The following is a 15,043-nucleotide window of genomic DNA, read 5'->3' on the forward strand; positions in this document are numbered from 1 at the left end:
GGGAACCCTCTTGCACTGCTGGTGGCAATGCAAACTGGTGCAGCCACTCTGGAAAACACCTAGCAATAGCACAACTAGGAATTTATCCAAAGGATACAGGAGTGCTGATTCTTAGGGGCACATGTACCCCAATGTTTATAGCAGCGCTATCAACAAAAGCCAAAGTATGGAAAGTGCCCAAATGCCCACCAACTGATGAATGGTAAAAAAAAAAATAAATAATAATACATATACATACGTGTATATACGTTATATATATACAATGGAATACTACTCAGCAATAAAAAAAAAAATGAAATCTTGCCATTTGCAACAACGTGGATGGAACTGGAGGGTATTATGCTAAGTGACAAGTCAGAGAAAGACATATCATATGTTCTCACTTATATGTGGAATTTGAGAAACTTAACAGAAGACCACGGGGGAAGGAAAGGGAAAAAAAAAAAATAGTTACAAACTGAGAGGGAACGAAACCATAATAGACTCTTAAATATAGAGAACAAATTGAGGGTCGGTGGGGGAGTGGGGGCGGGGGGGGAGGGGAAAATGGGTGACAAGCATTGAGGAGGGTACTTGTTGGGAATATCACTGGGTGTTTTATGTAAGTGATGAATCATGGGAATCTACTCCAGAAGCCAAGAGCACACTATATACTCTGTGTATTAGCTAACTTGACAGTAAAACTATATTTAAAAAAAAAAAAACAACAAAAAACCACTTGGTCAACATTCCCCTCCTATACACCTGCACAGTGTTCCAGGTGGAAGGCGAAAAACCGACACAGGAGGTTCCTGGTGGTGGTGGTATTTATTTTGTTTTTCAAAATAGATGTTGTATGTATGATTTTAGAGCTTTTAAAAGTACCACAGAATACAGGGGCGCCTGGGTGGCTCAGTCGGTTAAGCGTCTGACAGGCTCGGGTCATGATCTCGCGGTCCGTGGGTTCGAGCCCCGCGTCGGGCTCTGTGCTGACAGCTCAGAGCCTGGAGCCTGTTTCAGATTCTGTGTCCCCCTCTCTCTCTGACCCTCCCCTGTTCATGCTCTCTCTCTGTCTCATACATACATACATACATACATACATACATACATACATACATACATACATAAAGTACCACAGAATACAAAGGGAAAAATCTCCTCACCCTGGTCCCCCAGTTCCTACCCAGCTGTCCTTCCAGAAGGCAACCAAAGTTACTAGGTTCTGAACTATCCTTTAGAAATATTCTACATACACAGGGGTGCTTGGCTGGCTCAGTTGGTAGTGTGCGCAACTCTTGATCTCAGTGCGTTCAAGCCCCATGTCGGGCACGGAGCCTACTTAGAAATAAAAGAAATATCCTACACACGCACACAATTCCCCACATACATAAATGGTAGCACAGTAGATACATACTGTTCTATATGTTGCTTTTATTAATACATCTTCATCAATATGTCATTCTCATGAGTCCATAAAGAGTTTCTTCATTCTTTCTATTGCTGTGGACTATTCCACGATATGAGCATTCATAAATATTTTATAGATGTTCTCCAGGTAATTCTCATCTGCACCCCTAAGAAATGCTTACATGATGTTTCTGAGCTCTCCTCCCAACTCAGACATTTTAAGCAAATAAAGCCATAAATGGAATGGAGAGGCAAAAGGCAAGATCTTAGCTCAAAGTCATCCAATTTTTTTCCAACAGTGGTCTACATGATGAGACGTCCATGTAGCAGGGTGGTGTTGGTGTTTGTATTTTTGGTTTTGTTAATTTTCAGCGATGAGGACTCCCTGAGTTCACCCGTATTCAATGTCACTCAAATATGATTTGTCCGTGTTTCCCTTGTCAGTAATCCTTCACGATATCCTAGTTTTGATATGTGACTTTAGGGAAGTTTAACTTGAATATCTCAAAAATAAAATAAAGTCAGGTACTATCAGCCCAACGCAAGTGGCAACAAAATCTCAGCAAAATCAGAGAGTAGCCCTCACAGGCATACAAATTTATGGGTCAAAGCAGGTCCCACCCTTGGTCACAAGAGAGGCAGCGTGGAGACCACTATGACTTCCTTCCTCCAAACTTACTCATGAGACACTCAGCAATAGTTCAGAACTTTTAGGTTTTTTAATTTTTTTTAATATTTATTTTTTGAGAGAGAGGGCACGCGCGGGGGAGGAGCAGAGAAAGAGGGAGACACAGAATCCAAAGCAGGCTCCAGGCTCTGAGCCATTGGCACAGAGCCGCACATGGAGCTTGAACTCACAGACCATGAGATCAGGACCTGAGCGGAAGCCGGACGCTCAACCAACTGAGCCACCCATCCGCCCCTAGACTTTTTGTTTTTTAACCAGACTCTTTCCTCAACCATCTTAACTGGAAGCCAAATGTAAAAAATATACACAGGAGAAACACTCCAATTCAGTAAGAATGGGGACCCCCCCCCAAGCTATCTTTTCAGTCTGCCCCCCACCCCCACACCAGGCGGGGCTCACCAAGATACCTCTTTTAAAAGAATTCAGTTTAAAGTTAAGGCTGAAGGGGAAAAGACCTTAAGTGGCAGTTTCAAATTTTACGTTCGGTCTTTAGCACCAAACCTCATTAACTCAGGGTTAGTTACATTTTTGACACTTGACAGCAAAACAGCAAATCCTGTTCTTCTTCCTTCCACACACCGTAAAAATTCTGTGAAATGTTTCAGAAACACAGTCAAGGTTTTATGTGCAACCCCCTCATATCATAAACATACATAGCCATATTTTAGGATGAGAATATACTAAAACTAGATGCCATTGTTATAAGTGAGAAGAGCATATTCCATCTGAATTTTATGAATAAACCCCAAACTAGCCTCCTGTATTTTGTAAACAGGCAAGGAAATGTAGTAAAATGAAACTGGTCTATTTAAATTCCTTTTTGAATCTTCCCATATTAAAGGAAAAAAGACACATCAATTTACCCAACAGGAAACTTCTGCTACAACAACAAAATGTCAAACACAATCCTCAATAAAATAAAATAAAATAAAATAAAATAAAATAAAATAAAATAAAATAAAAATCCAATCCCCTCTCACTAGGAACTCCTGGCTTTTGGCCTACAATCTTTGCATAACCAAAATGTACTTGGATAAGTTTTCAAGGTGGCCTAAGCTATCTTGGAAAAAATAGCTAAAAATATACTTCGCTGTGGCAGGACCGCAAATACCTCTTCAGATAAGCAGGAATGAATCCACTGAGGGCCACAACAGAGGGGAAGTCCACATTTCACCAAGGCAGAAGAAGAAATACACTATTCAATTTTATTTTAAATGATCAAAGAATAAAACCTTTTGGTACAGAAGTATGGGATAGGAGAATGGCTTCTGGGACACTGCACATGACAAAATATTAGTTATTAAACTGAGACAAATCAGGTCACACTAATTCTCATAAAGCAGCCCAGCTCTAGTCCAAATCCAAAAGTATTTTAAGCAAGGAGAGGCTAAGGACCACCTGCCTGGATTATCCCAGCCACCTAAGACTCTTGAGACTGGCCTTGACTTCAAGAAAGCAGACCTCCTGAGTCCATCTAAGAGGTTGGTCTCCAGAAGACACTAGGAATCATCTAAGTGGATTCTGTAATTTGTATGAGATCAGAGAGGTGTTGAACTGGACTAAAAGTTCTCCCATAAAATAAACTAAAGCATTCTTCCCTTTAAAACAACAACAAAGGAGCTACTATGGGGGAATGCCATTAACAGAGTATTTATTTTACTTGTAGCCTCTTTTGACATTATGACATCTCACTTAGAAGGCAGATGAATGGGGAGCTAAAGAAAAATGGCCTTTCAGGTTAAACTATCCCACCCCCAATCAAGTACGATATTGAAAGAAACACATTAATAAGGACGTAACTATTTGATTAATCTAAGAATACAGGCATTCAAAAAGTAATTCTTGAACTTAGAAAACAAAAAATGTTGCTTTCACCCTAGAGTGAGAAAGGAGGAGTTTCCCAAGACAGCAGTAGTAGAAACAACACCAATGAGAACTTTGTGGTACAGTTGCACTCTATTGAACTAATTCTCTGAATTGAGCAATATTCATTCCTTCAGCTGTAAGAATGAATGATTTCAAAGCCAAAATGGACAACTCTTTGCCAATTCTCTCTTCACAAAAGAGCAGTAATCCAAGGTTAGAAAAATGTTAAGCTTAGATGCTTGACCAAAATTAATAGATAGGAGAATACCTAAGGAGAATGATTTTTAAAGTTACCATTTATTGAGCCTTTGTTACATCCTAGGCAGCATACCAAGAGCTTGGCCGACAAGCAGCTCACCTAAAACACTAGTTCCATTATTATCCCTCATTAAGGCTTTCGAGAGCCTAAGTAACTCTCAACGTAATTTTTTTTTTTTTTAACTCAGAGACAGATCTCTCAAAGATCATGTTGTGCTGCCTCCCCTTTGACCCACTAACAGAGACTACGAAAGGTTATGGAGCAAAGTAAAATAAAGCTAATGAACACACTCTATTTCTAGGGCATATACCAAAATAAAGTAGAAAAAAAGCAACTGACTTAAAATTGCTGCGCCTGGGTGGCGCAGTCGGTTAAGCGTCCGACTTCAGCCAGGTCACGATCTCGCGCTCCGTGAGTTCGAGCCCCGCGTCGGGCTCTGGGCTGATGGCTCAGAGCCTGGAGCCTGTTTCCGATTCTGTGTCTCCCTCTCTCTCTGCCCCTCGCCCGTTCATGCTCAGTCTCTCTCTGTCCCAAAAATAAATAAATGTTGAAAAAAAAATTTTAAAAACAAAAAAATTTACTGAATGTTAAGGGAACCTGGTGGCTCAGTCGGTTGAGTGTCTGACTCCTAGTTTCGGGTCAAGTCATGATCTCACTGTTCCTGAGTTCAAGCCTCTACATTCTCTCTCTCTCTCTCTCTCTCTCTCTCTCTCAAAAGTAAATAAATAAACATTAAAAATAATTATTGAATGCTATACAAAAAACAAAGCCACCAGACACATGTGAGGGGCAGGGACCATCTCGGTTTTGCTCACATGGCCCCCCCAGCACCTGACAACAATGCGTGGCTCTCAACAACACCCGTTCCAACAGCAAAACAGCAAGTCCTATTCTTCCCTCCACACACCGCCCCCCACGCCTCTCAGCCTTCTCCATCTCCACTACCCTACCCCCCATCATGTCATGCTACAAGAAACTCCTAACTGGACTTCCCACTTCAATACTTTTCTGTACTCAAAAGGCCGTATGATCTTTTTCAACCATAAAGCAGAACACGTCACTCTTCTGCTTAAGACTCCCCAGGGGCTACCGTGCACTTCAAATAAAATCCCAACTACTCACTATGGCCCACAAGGCCCCACCTGATCTGGCCGGCTTCCTCTCCCGATGGCTCAGTAGGCCCCAGCAACATGAGCTTCCTTCCAATGCCTTCATCCTGAGCCAAGACTTTCCTTGCCTCAGGCCTTTGTCCTTCTTTACTCTCCGCCTGGAATGCTCTTCCCGGCTCATTCATGGGGCTGACTCCTCATCAAACTTACGGTTTCAGTTCAAATGTCATCTTCTCAGGCCATGCCCAACCACCTTATAAGGTGGCTTCCCATCAGTTACTCTCCACCACGGAAGCCTTTGCGTTTATAGATTAATCACGATTTGAAATGGATCTGTTTTACTTCATTATAGTCTGTCTCCCTCCACTAGAATATAAACTGATTCCCTATCATATTTTCTCCTACCATATTTTTTAACAAAAGAAATAAAAAACAGAGAGAACTTATTTGCAAAGTTTGAAAACCTACTGAAGAACATAAAAAAGTCTATTTGAACAAAAGGAGAGGAAGTACATAAAGTCAAGCTTCCAAAATTAACCTACAAATTCAATATTCCTGATCAATATTCAGTATTCCCCATAAAAATCTCAGCAAGATGTCTTTTTGAACTTCACGGAATAATCTAAAGTTCATCTGGGAAGACACAATTGCCAGAATTGTCAAAGTCTGAAAAAAACAGAGCGATGAACAGGTGACTAATCCCGTCGGTATTAAAATCACAATAGTAATTTAAAGGATATGGTATATACAACAAGAGATCCAGAATGTAATAAATTGGAAACAGTTCCAAACATGTTTAGTAAATGACGAAAGCTGCAAATATAATCAGTGGGACAAAGGATGAATTATTCACTAAACGGTGCTGACACAACGGGCTATCTGGGGGAGAAAACATGCACACATATGCCCCCCCAAAATATAGATCTCGACCTCACTTCCTATACCAGAAATAAATTCCAGGTGGATCAAAAAATTAGAAGTTAATAGGAAATTTTTTAAAAAACATTTAACCATTAAATTAAAATCTGGGGACTTCTTGGTCTTAAAAAATATAAAAAGGTATTGGGGTTCCTGGGTGGCTCAGTTGGTTAAGCAAGCCTCCAACTTCGGCTCAGGTCATGATCTCACAGTCCATGAGTTCGAGCCCCATGTCAGGCTCTGTGCTGACAGTTCAGAGGCTGGAGCCTGCTTCAGATTCTGTTTCTCCCTCTCTCTCTGCCCCTCCCCTACTCATGCCCTCTCTCTCTGTCTCAAAAATAAATAAAAACATTAAATATACATACATACATATACATACATATATATATATATATATATATATATATAGTTTGAAGAAGTCTTCTCAATCATGTGCCTCAGTCACTCAGTTCTTACAACAGCCAACGTTACCAGTTTCTTGGGTTTCATTTGAGAAATATCCTATAATATACAAGCAAATATGTAGACATTCTTTTTTTTTTTTAAGTTTATTTATTTAAGTAATCTCTACACCCAACGTGGGGACCAAACTCACAACCCTGACATCAAGAGTCACATGCTTTTCCAACTGAGCCAGCCAGGCATCCCAATTTTTCCTCTTTAAAACAAGCAGTAGCATGCTATACAATAATATCCCTCATTTAATTTTTTAGTTTAATAGATGGGTGAATATCTTCAATTTTAGAGTAAGGAGATCTTTCTAAGCAGAGCATGAAACCCAGAAGCCATATATAGACCAATAATGAAGACACCTAACATCATTATTTACTTACTATGTGCCAGCAAATGTTATTTATACTATCTACATTCTAAAAATAAGGAAACTAAGGCTTAGAGAAGTTAGGTAATGTGCCCAAGGTCACACAGCCAGCAGAGAGCAGGGTTGGATATACTGGACTACATAATAACACAAAAGAAAAGCTGGGGGGCAGTAGAGCACACTTATGTTTACAGAAAGTGAACCCCTTAATATACAAAGAGCTCTTCAAATTGATCTAAAAAAGACCAATAACTCCATCAAAAAATAACCAAAAGCAGACAGTTTATAAAAGAAATACAACTCCCCTCATTAAAAACTGTCCAACCTCAAGTAGCAATTCATAAAAAACCTATTAGAATCACTCCCCCCCCCACCCCGGCTTAAATGGTCAAAATGTTTTAATATGTAACATCCAGTACTGGCCAGGGCTTGGGACATACTCAAACACTCGTGTCCATATCTTCCCAAATCTACACTATTCATTTAACAGCAATTCCACTTTTGGAATCTGTCCTACAAAGCTGCTTGCACAAGTATACAAAACAAATATACACAAATAATTCACCTCAGCTTTGTTTTTCTGGGGGGTAGAAAACACAACTAGCTATAAATTGATTAAAGAAATCATGGTATTTTTCATAAGTGAAATACTATGTAGCCGTTAATGACAGAAGTGCCTCTAAATATACCAACATGCAACAGAAGTATATAAAAGAACGATATGTTACGATCCCATAATCGTACAGGAAACTGCACACACACACATACACACACACACACACACACACAAAATCGAAAGAATATGCAACACTTAGAAGATTTTATCTAGGAAGTGGTACTTTCAATTTCTCTATGTACTTCTACATTACACTTCTGTAAAATAATGTATCGCTTATAATAGATGAAAGACAAATATTCTAAAATAACACATCCTTCTGCACTCACTGAAATGGTTTTATGTGAATATACAGCAACTTCTTCCACCCTTTCCCTCCTGCTCTGTTCAGTTCCATCCTCCTCTCTCTCCCCCCACATCCCCCCCAACACATACACACCCACACACAGAGTTAATGGACTATATACTCCCTACATCTGGTATATTACACTGTGTATATTTTAGGCTGTAACTCCTAGAAAGCACAAGTTTTGGTTTCCTTCCAAATACATAAAAGTTATTGTAATTCAAAACTGAATTAAAAGAACTTAATCAAAAGTAATACAAAGTTAAACATCTTTGAACAGGAGTTCAAAGACATGATGATTACAATTTAAAACAAACATTTCAAATTATACAATCTATACAAATCTATATGCTATTGCCAAGGGAAATGAACTGTCTAAAACAGATTGCTCTGATTCTGAACTGTGTATGACAACTAAAAGGTCAAGAAAAGAGTCAGTTAAACAGAAGTATGGGGGGAGAAGGAAACTGTAATCAGAAAGATGACCCTCAAAACCAAACAAAGAGTGAAATTTTCCAAGAAAAGTGTAACCTCAACTTACTCTGGTTTGACATCAGTTTATTCAAATATAACCAAACAAAAAAAAAAACAAAAAACCCAGCCCAAATTTTATTCCTCAAGTAGACACTGGGTGGGGGGATCAAAATTACTTGGTCATCTCAACTTTCCTCCTCCTTTGCCCTTGACTAGTCTACTTAAAGATTTAATTTTTGATATACAGCTAATCAGTACTATTCTTTCAAAGGGAACCCGTCAAAGATATTCTATAATCCTAAAAACAAACTAACCCATATTCCTAATTCAATTTTTTTCCTACCAGGGAACCATTCCAAAATTCCCTGCATATATAAATTAACATATTCTTATTCTAACATTATGTGGAAATACAAATAGTCAGATGAACCAATCCCATCTTTACTTTCTCTTTCTCCCCAAAATCCCAGTAAACCAACAAAAATATATTTTTTTAAAGAAATGCTTTGATAATTCATGAATTACAGACGTTTTTTTCTCACTGACACCGGTAAACTTCTACCTGTTTTAAAAAAAATTTTTTTTAACGTTTTATTTATTTTTGAGACAGGGAGAGACAGAGCATGACCAGGGGAGGGTCAGAGAGAGGGAGACACAGAATCTGAAACAGGCTCCAGGCTCTGAGCTGTCAGCACAGAGCCCGACGCGGGGCTCGAACTCACGGACCGCGAGATCATGACCTGAGCCGAAGTCGGATGCTTAACCGACTGAGCCACCCAGGCACCCCAACTTCTACCTGTTTTTAAATTTACGTAAACTATTCATCAAGTTCCCACATGTGTATCAATCAGCTTCTTCAACAACCCTACCAAGGAACTCTAGCAGCTAGGTTTTTTATGCATTCGACAGATTTCAATTACACACTTCCTGGGTGCAATGTTATTCCAGGAGTAGGGGCAGACATGAGATACAGACATGCTCCCAATGAGCTTATGGTATAGCAGGGATTAAATGGACATGCACATAAATAACTATGATATTATAACAGAGGCATAAGCAAAGCATTAAAAACTTCCAGAATGAAAAATACACATCTTTGAAGAAGAGGGAGTAGGAGGGAGACTTCCTGGCTGAAGTAACATGTGATTAAACGCTCAAAAAATAGGCAGAGTTTAGATGTGGTAGATTTCAGAAGAGTAAGGCACGTTGGCAAAATAGGCATATTATCTAACAGCCCAAATGGAATAAATATGGCATGCTTCAGTATTCATGTGAGGATATCAGTTGAAAAAGAATATGCTTCCTCCTCTAAAGTAAGTTTTATGGCATAAGTACCTACGGAAAACTAATACTTCATGTGCACTTTGCAACAGCATTAAGGATACAGTTCAGGAGCACCTGGGTGGCTCAGCCAGTTGAGCGTCCAACTCTTGACTTCAACTCAGGTCATGATCCCAGGGGTGTGGCATCAAACCCCATGTTGAGCTCCATGCTCAGTATGGAGCCTGCTTGGGATTCTCTCTCCCCCCGCCCACCCCGCTCGTGCTCTCTGTAAAAATAAAATAAATCTTAAAAAAAAAAAATACAGTTTATGTTCATGCTATTTATCTAAGCTTTTATTTAACAACTGTCCCTTATACTTAAAAAAAAAAATTTAACGTTCATTCATTTTTGAGAGAGAGAGAGAAAGGGGTGGAACGAAGAAGGGGCAGACACACACACACACAGAAAGACACAATCCGAAGCAGGCTCCAGGCTCGGAGATGTCAGCATCTGTGTCTCGAACTTGTGAATTGCCAGATCATGATCTGAGCCAAAGTCAGATGCTTAACAGACTGAGCCCACCCAGGCACTCTCCTTATACTTTAAAAAGAAAAAATCCAGGGGCACCTGGGTGGCTCAGTCGGTTAAGCTTCTGACTTTGGCTCAGGTCATGATCTCATGGTTTGTGGGTTTGAGCCCTTCATCGGGCACTGTGCTAACAGCTCAGAGCCTGGAGCCTGCTTCAGATTCTGTGTCTCCCTCTCTCTCTCTGCCCCTCCCCTGCTCTCACTCTGTCTGTCTGTCTGTCTGTCTCTCTCTCTCTCTGTGTGTCTCTCAAAAATAAACATTAAAAGAATAAAAAAAAAAAAGGAAAAGGAAAACATCCAAAAGTTTGAAAGTGAAGCAAGCAATAGCTAATTTATAAAATAATTTAACCTGTTTGGGTCTCAGAAGTACTGAATCATTGACATATTAAAATTTCTACTACTATAATACTTAAGTTCCATGAAATATCACTAGGTCCAGATAACCTCAAGGACATTTTTGTTTAGGAAGATATTCCATCACAGCAGATTCAAAATTAAGCAAAGTAAATATTTCCCAATGATCTTATTACTGATGTAGATCACTACTCATTTTTTTCAACCTATATTTTCACTGAAGAAATTTAAAGTTAAGAAATAGCTTAAATTCAAGACCTAAGGTGAATAAACAATCTCTCATTTCCCATCCACCCTGATTTTTGTCTTAACCAAGTGTCAATCGTCACACTGAATCATCCCATGGACAAGATGGTGTAAAGGAATGAGCCCTACACACTGGATGCCAGGGGACTGGATTCTACCACTGCCCAGCTACAACAATGCAGGCAAATCACTTCACTTCTGTGGCCCTCAGTTTATACATGAGTAAAAGGTAAAACTAGATAACCTATGGCTCTATCCCCTAGAATTCTATAAATTGTTAGCATTTTATTTTAACCAATTTAGATTTTTGGGGGGATCACTTTTTTTTAAATTTTTTTAACGTTTATTTTTCAGAGAGAGTGACAGAGTGCAAGCAGGGGGAGGGGCAGAAAGAGAGAGAGGGAGACACAGAATTCGAAACAGACTCCAGGCTCTGAGCTGTCTGCACAGAGCCCAACATGAGACTCGAATTCACAAACTGTGAGATCATGACCTGAGCTGAACTGAACATGACCACGCTTAACCGACTGAGCCACCCAAGTGCCCTGAGATCACTTTTAAGTAAAAGTAACACAACAGTAGCACACATGGAGGAATCAAACTGAAGAATTCCGTAGGAACACTCACGCGGCTTTGTATGATCTGACTTTCAAATGCAAAGAGAACAAACAAACAAACAAACAAAAGTATGTTGTAGCTTAAGACTATCCACATAATATTTTGACCACACATGCTTCTGGGGTAGAAAAAAAATGGCAGAAGAACAGTAAAAATGTTCAAGGAAAACCACCACCACAAGAATACCAAATAAAAAACAGATGCCCTTATACCATTATTGCTACATGACAGAAGCTTTTCATAGCTTTTCAATACTCCTAGGTCCTGACAGAAAAAGAAATACACAAAATGTTTTGACTACCAGTCTAAATGTACTTCTTGCATCCTCAAACCTGAAAAGGATAAAATATCAGGCAATCTAGAGACTGAGTTATTTGTGCACGTAATTGATCTGCTCAGTTTTGTACCTTTACAGCATTTAGTAATGTACCCTGAACATAAAAGGCACTTCACACCACTTGAACAAGTGAATGAACTATATATGGATCTCTAATCAGCAAATAAGTCCAGACAGAATAAGTTCCAGTCAAGCTTAACTACTTCTTTGCACTATTCTGGGAAAATGCAACATCTGAAGTCAGAAAGGACAGAAGTAACGAAGTAACACTAGACCTCTATTATTCCCAGGCATCAATAAGAATCTGAAATTGCAATTAAGACAGATCCCAAAGTACAATTAAAACTGAGTAACAAAACACACACACACACACACACACACACACACACACACACACACACACTGATGAACAGCCTGACATTTACCTACACCAATCCCTGGCCTATTCAAAAGCCTTTGCTTCCTATAGCAGCAATGGCAAGAAAACCTCACCACTTCCCAAATAAAAATAAGTAAATAAAAAATTAAAAAGGCTTAAAAAAACTTGACTACATTTGCCTGGCTTTGGAACCAACTTTTACTCAATTAAATTCAAAGAAACAGAAGTTAACTTCAAGTATTTTGTTTTAAAAAATTATGTGGGTACACCAAATACTTAAGTTTTACTCTGTGATTTCATCCAACCAGGTATTCACTTAAAAATATGTCTTCCTCAGAGGCTATGAAGGGAATCACAGCTATACAGATATGTCACTGGAGATAACAGGCCTATTCAGCTAAATTGTAATGTGAACATGTTTTTCTAATTAGAACACAATGTTTATCCATTGAACAGACATTTGCAATGTCAATATCCTACACAGAAAATTATTGTCGTACATGGTGCCTTGAATGTAAAGATAAAATCTGAGAAGGGCCTATCCTAACCTCAAGAGGAGATAAGACTGGTACCTAAATACCTAAATACAAAGCAGAAAAGTGTGAATGCCATGAGAGATTTGCAGATAAGCATTTCAAGAGCGCAAAGGAAGTTGTCACTACCTCAGGGAAACATAACCCTTTCAACCCGTTCAAAGCAATTTCATAACTATTAACTTTCTTAGGCTCACAGCAGCCAATCCTAGGAGAGTGGATGTTTCCCTACCATCACAGATGAGGAAACTGAAGCACAGAAAGGTCTATCAAGTTCCAAAATGTCACATAGTTAGTAAAAGTTAGAATCAGGACTCTCTGTATTGTCTTTTCTCTGGGGGAGTAGTTCAACATATGGTAAGCCTTTTGTAAAAGGAAAGAGTATTTTGGAATTGCAAGCAATCCCATCCTATGTATGTATGCAAGTATGTGCATATTATTTATATATACGTGTTTTAACCTTGATTTACATTGACAGGTGTGCTTAAAGCAAGGCAACTGTGCACTATAAATATTAAAATGAATAAATAAACTTCCATCAGGATTTAACAGAATGAGCAAATACAAACAGTATTTCTTTCTCCAACAACTTGTGTTTATTCCTTCGGTAATTTTTACCCATTTCTAAATAAGACTCTAAAATTGTTCTATCTGCTCCTGAGCCAGGGCCACTTGGTTTATCCAATAAATATCTTTATGAAAGGGTACGTTAAGACAATTTTTTTTAACTATTAAAAATCAAATAATGACATCAGCTCTCCAGCTATCGAAGGGACAATCACATGTGACCTATCAGCAGCAGGTATTGATCAAGATATGTTGAAGGAATGAATGAGTATTTGTTGGCATTTTAAAATCCCGGGCCTGTTGCTCTGGGCTCAGTGTTCGGCCTCCCATCATTGCCTCACCAGGATGCACACAAGGAATGTAAATTTCAATATAATTAGGATACAATTAGGGAAGCAAATCTGATGCAGCTGAATATACTAGTCCCAAAGATTAGAATTACCTATGCCACTGCTGTCCAAGGTTAACTGCCATGCGATATCAGGAAAAGACAACTGACCCTTCCCGAGCAAACACTTTTCATAAATAACACTCAGTCCCACCCGCACCTTTAATGCACTACACCTAATCCAGTTAAATCGAAGAATCCAGTCTCCTCTCCATTTAAGACCGGTTTCTCAATTAGTTTCTCAAATCCCTCTTCCTCGAAAAACAGAATTCACCGACTTCACATAGTAAGACACCAATAATAAAAGGCAGAAGGTACAGGGTTCAGATCTTTGCCGTCTCCACCACTACCCACCCTTCGCCATTACACCCCGAAGTGGTTTGGTTAGAAGGTGAACTAGTTTGCTCTTCACGCACTTGTCCATCGCTGTCACCCTCCCTAAGCCCTTCCACACTCCCAAGACGGCCACCAACTCCGCCTCAGAGTGAGCCCAGGCCCGCCACCTGTGCCGGCCCCACCTGGGGTCCCCAGGCCCTCCCGGTCTCCCTCAGTCGGCCCGCAGGACTCCGCACGCCCCCTCCCCACAGGACACCCGGCCGGCCGCAGCCCATTCTTCCTCCAAACTCCATAAGCCTCTTCCACTCGCCCAGCCCCAGCTCCGCGCCGCGCCCGACTCGCCCCGGGCGGCCGAGGGGAAGAGGCCGGGCGTCCGCGGCGGGTCCCGACCCACCCGGCCCGCAACGCCCCTCGCCTGGCCGCGAAGCCGTTCCTGCGGCCGGCGCCCCGAGAGCCCTCGGAAGCCCCCGAGCGAGCGGGGGCCCGGAGGCCGGGGCTGCGGGCGCCGGGGCCTACTCACCGGGAGCTGGCGGAGCGTGGTAGCCGGCGCGCCCCCGGGCCTGCGGAGCAGGACGCGGCCCCGGCGCGCGTCCCTACCCCGGGACCTCGCTCGGCGCGGCGAGCCGGGAGCTCACTCCAGCCGCCGCCGCCGCCGCCGCTGCTGCTTCGCCACCTTGGCCGCCATCTTGACTCAACCCCTCTCCCTCCCCCCCGCCCGGCTCGGGCGGCCGCGGCTAAGGCGGCTCCGGCGCCGGCTCCTCCTCCTTCCGGAGGGCTGGGAGACCGACTCCCTCCGCTGGCCGAGCGCGGCTCCTACCTCGGCCGAGCTTCCTGGGTCGCCCCACGCCAGGTCCCCCTTAGGTCTCCCCTCGGCCTGGCGGCGGCGGTCCCCTCGAGCCGAGACGGGCCGGGGCCGCGCCGCGCCCCGCCCGGCCGGACCCAGCGCGCTGCCA

The 15,043-nt window shown here is 41.4% G+C and overlaps 1 protein-coding gene across 13 annotated transcripts in view; it reads right to left on the reverse strand.

The window, feature by feature from the left end:
• Nucleotides 1-14,781, reverse strand: part of NCOR1 (nuclear receptor corepressor 1) — a 161,019-nt gene extending 146,238 nt beyond the window's left edge. For 7 of the 13 annotated variants that reach the window (XM_040453105.1, XM_040453107.1, XM_040453099.1 and 4 more), the window contains exon 1: nt 14,611-14,780. The gene's annotated coding sequence lies outside the window, so the exon portion shown is untranslated. Of the gene's footprint in view, nt 1-14,610 lie in introns of all 13 variants that reach the window. The other 6 variants (XM_040453104.1, XM_040453095.1, XM_040453101.1 and 3 more) reach the window with 1 other exon arrangement.
• Between the last annotated feature and the right edge of the window lie 262 nt (nt 14,782-15,043).

Source organism: Herpailurus yagouaroundi, unplaced genomic scaffold, assembly GCF_014898765.1.
Source record: "Herpailurus yagouaroundi ecotype Mexico unplaced genomic scaffold, PumYag 208, whole genome shotgun sequence".
NCBI lineage: Eukaryota > Metazoa > Chordata > Mammalia > Carnivora > Felidae > Herpailurus > Herpailurus yagouaroundi.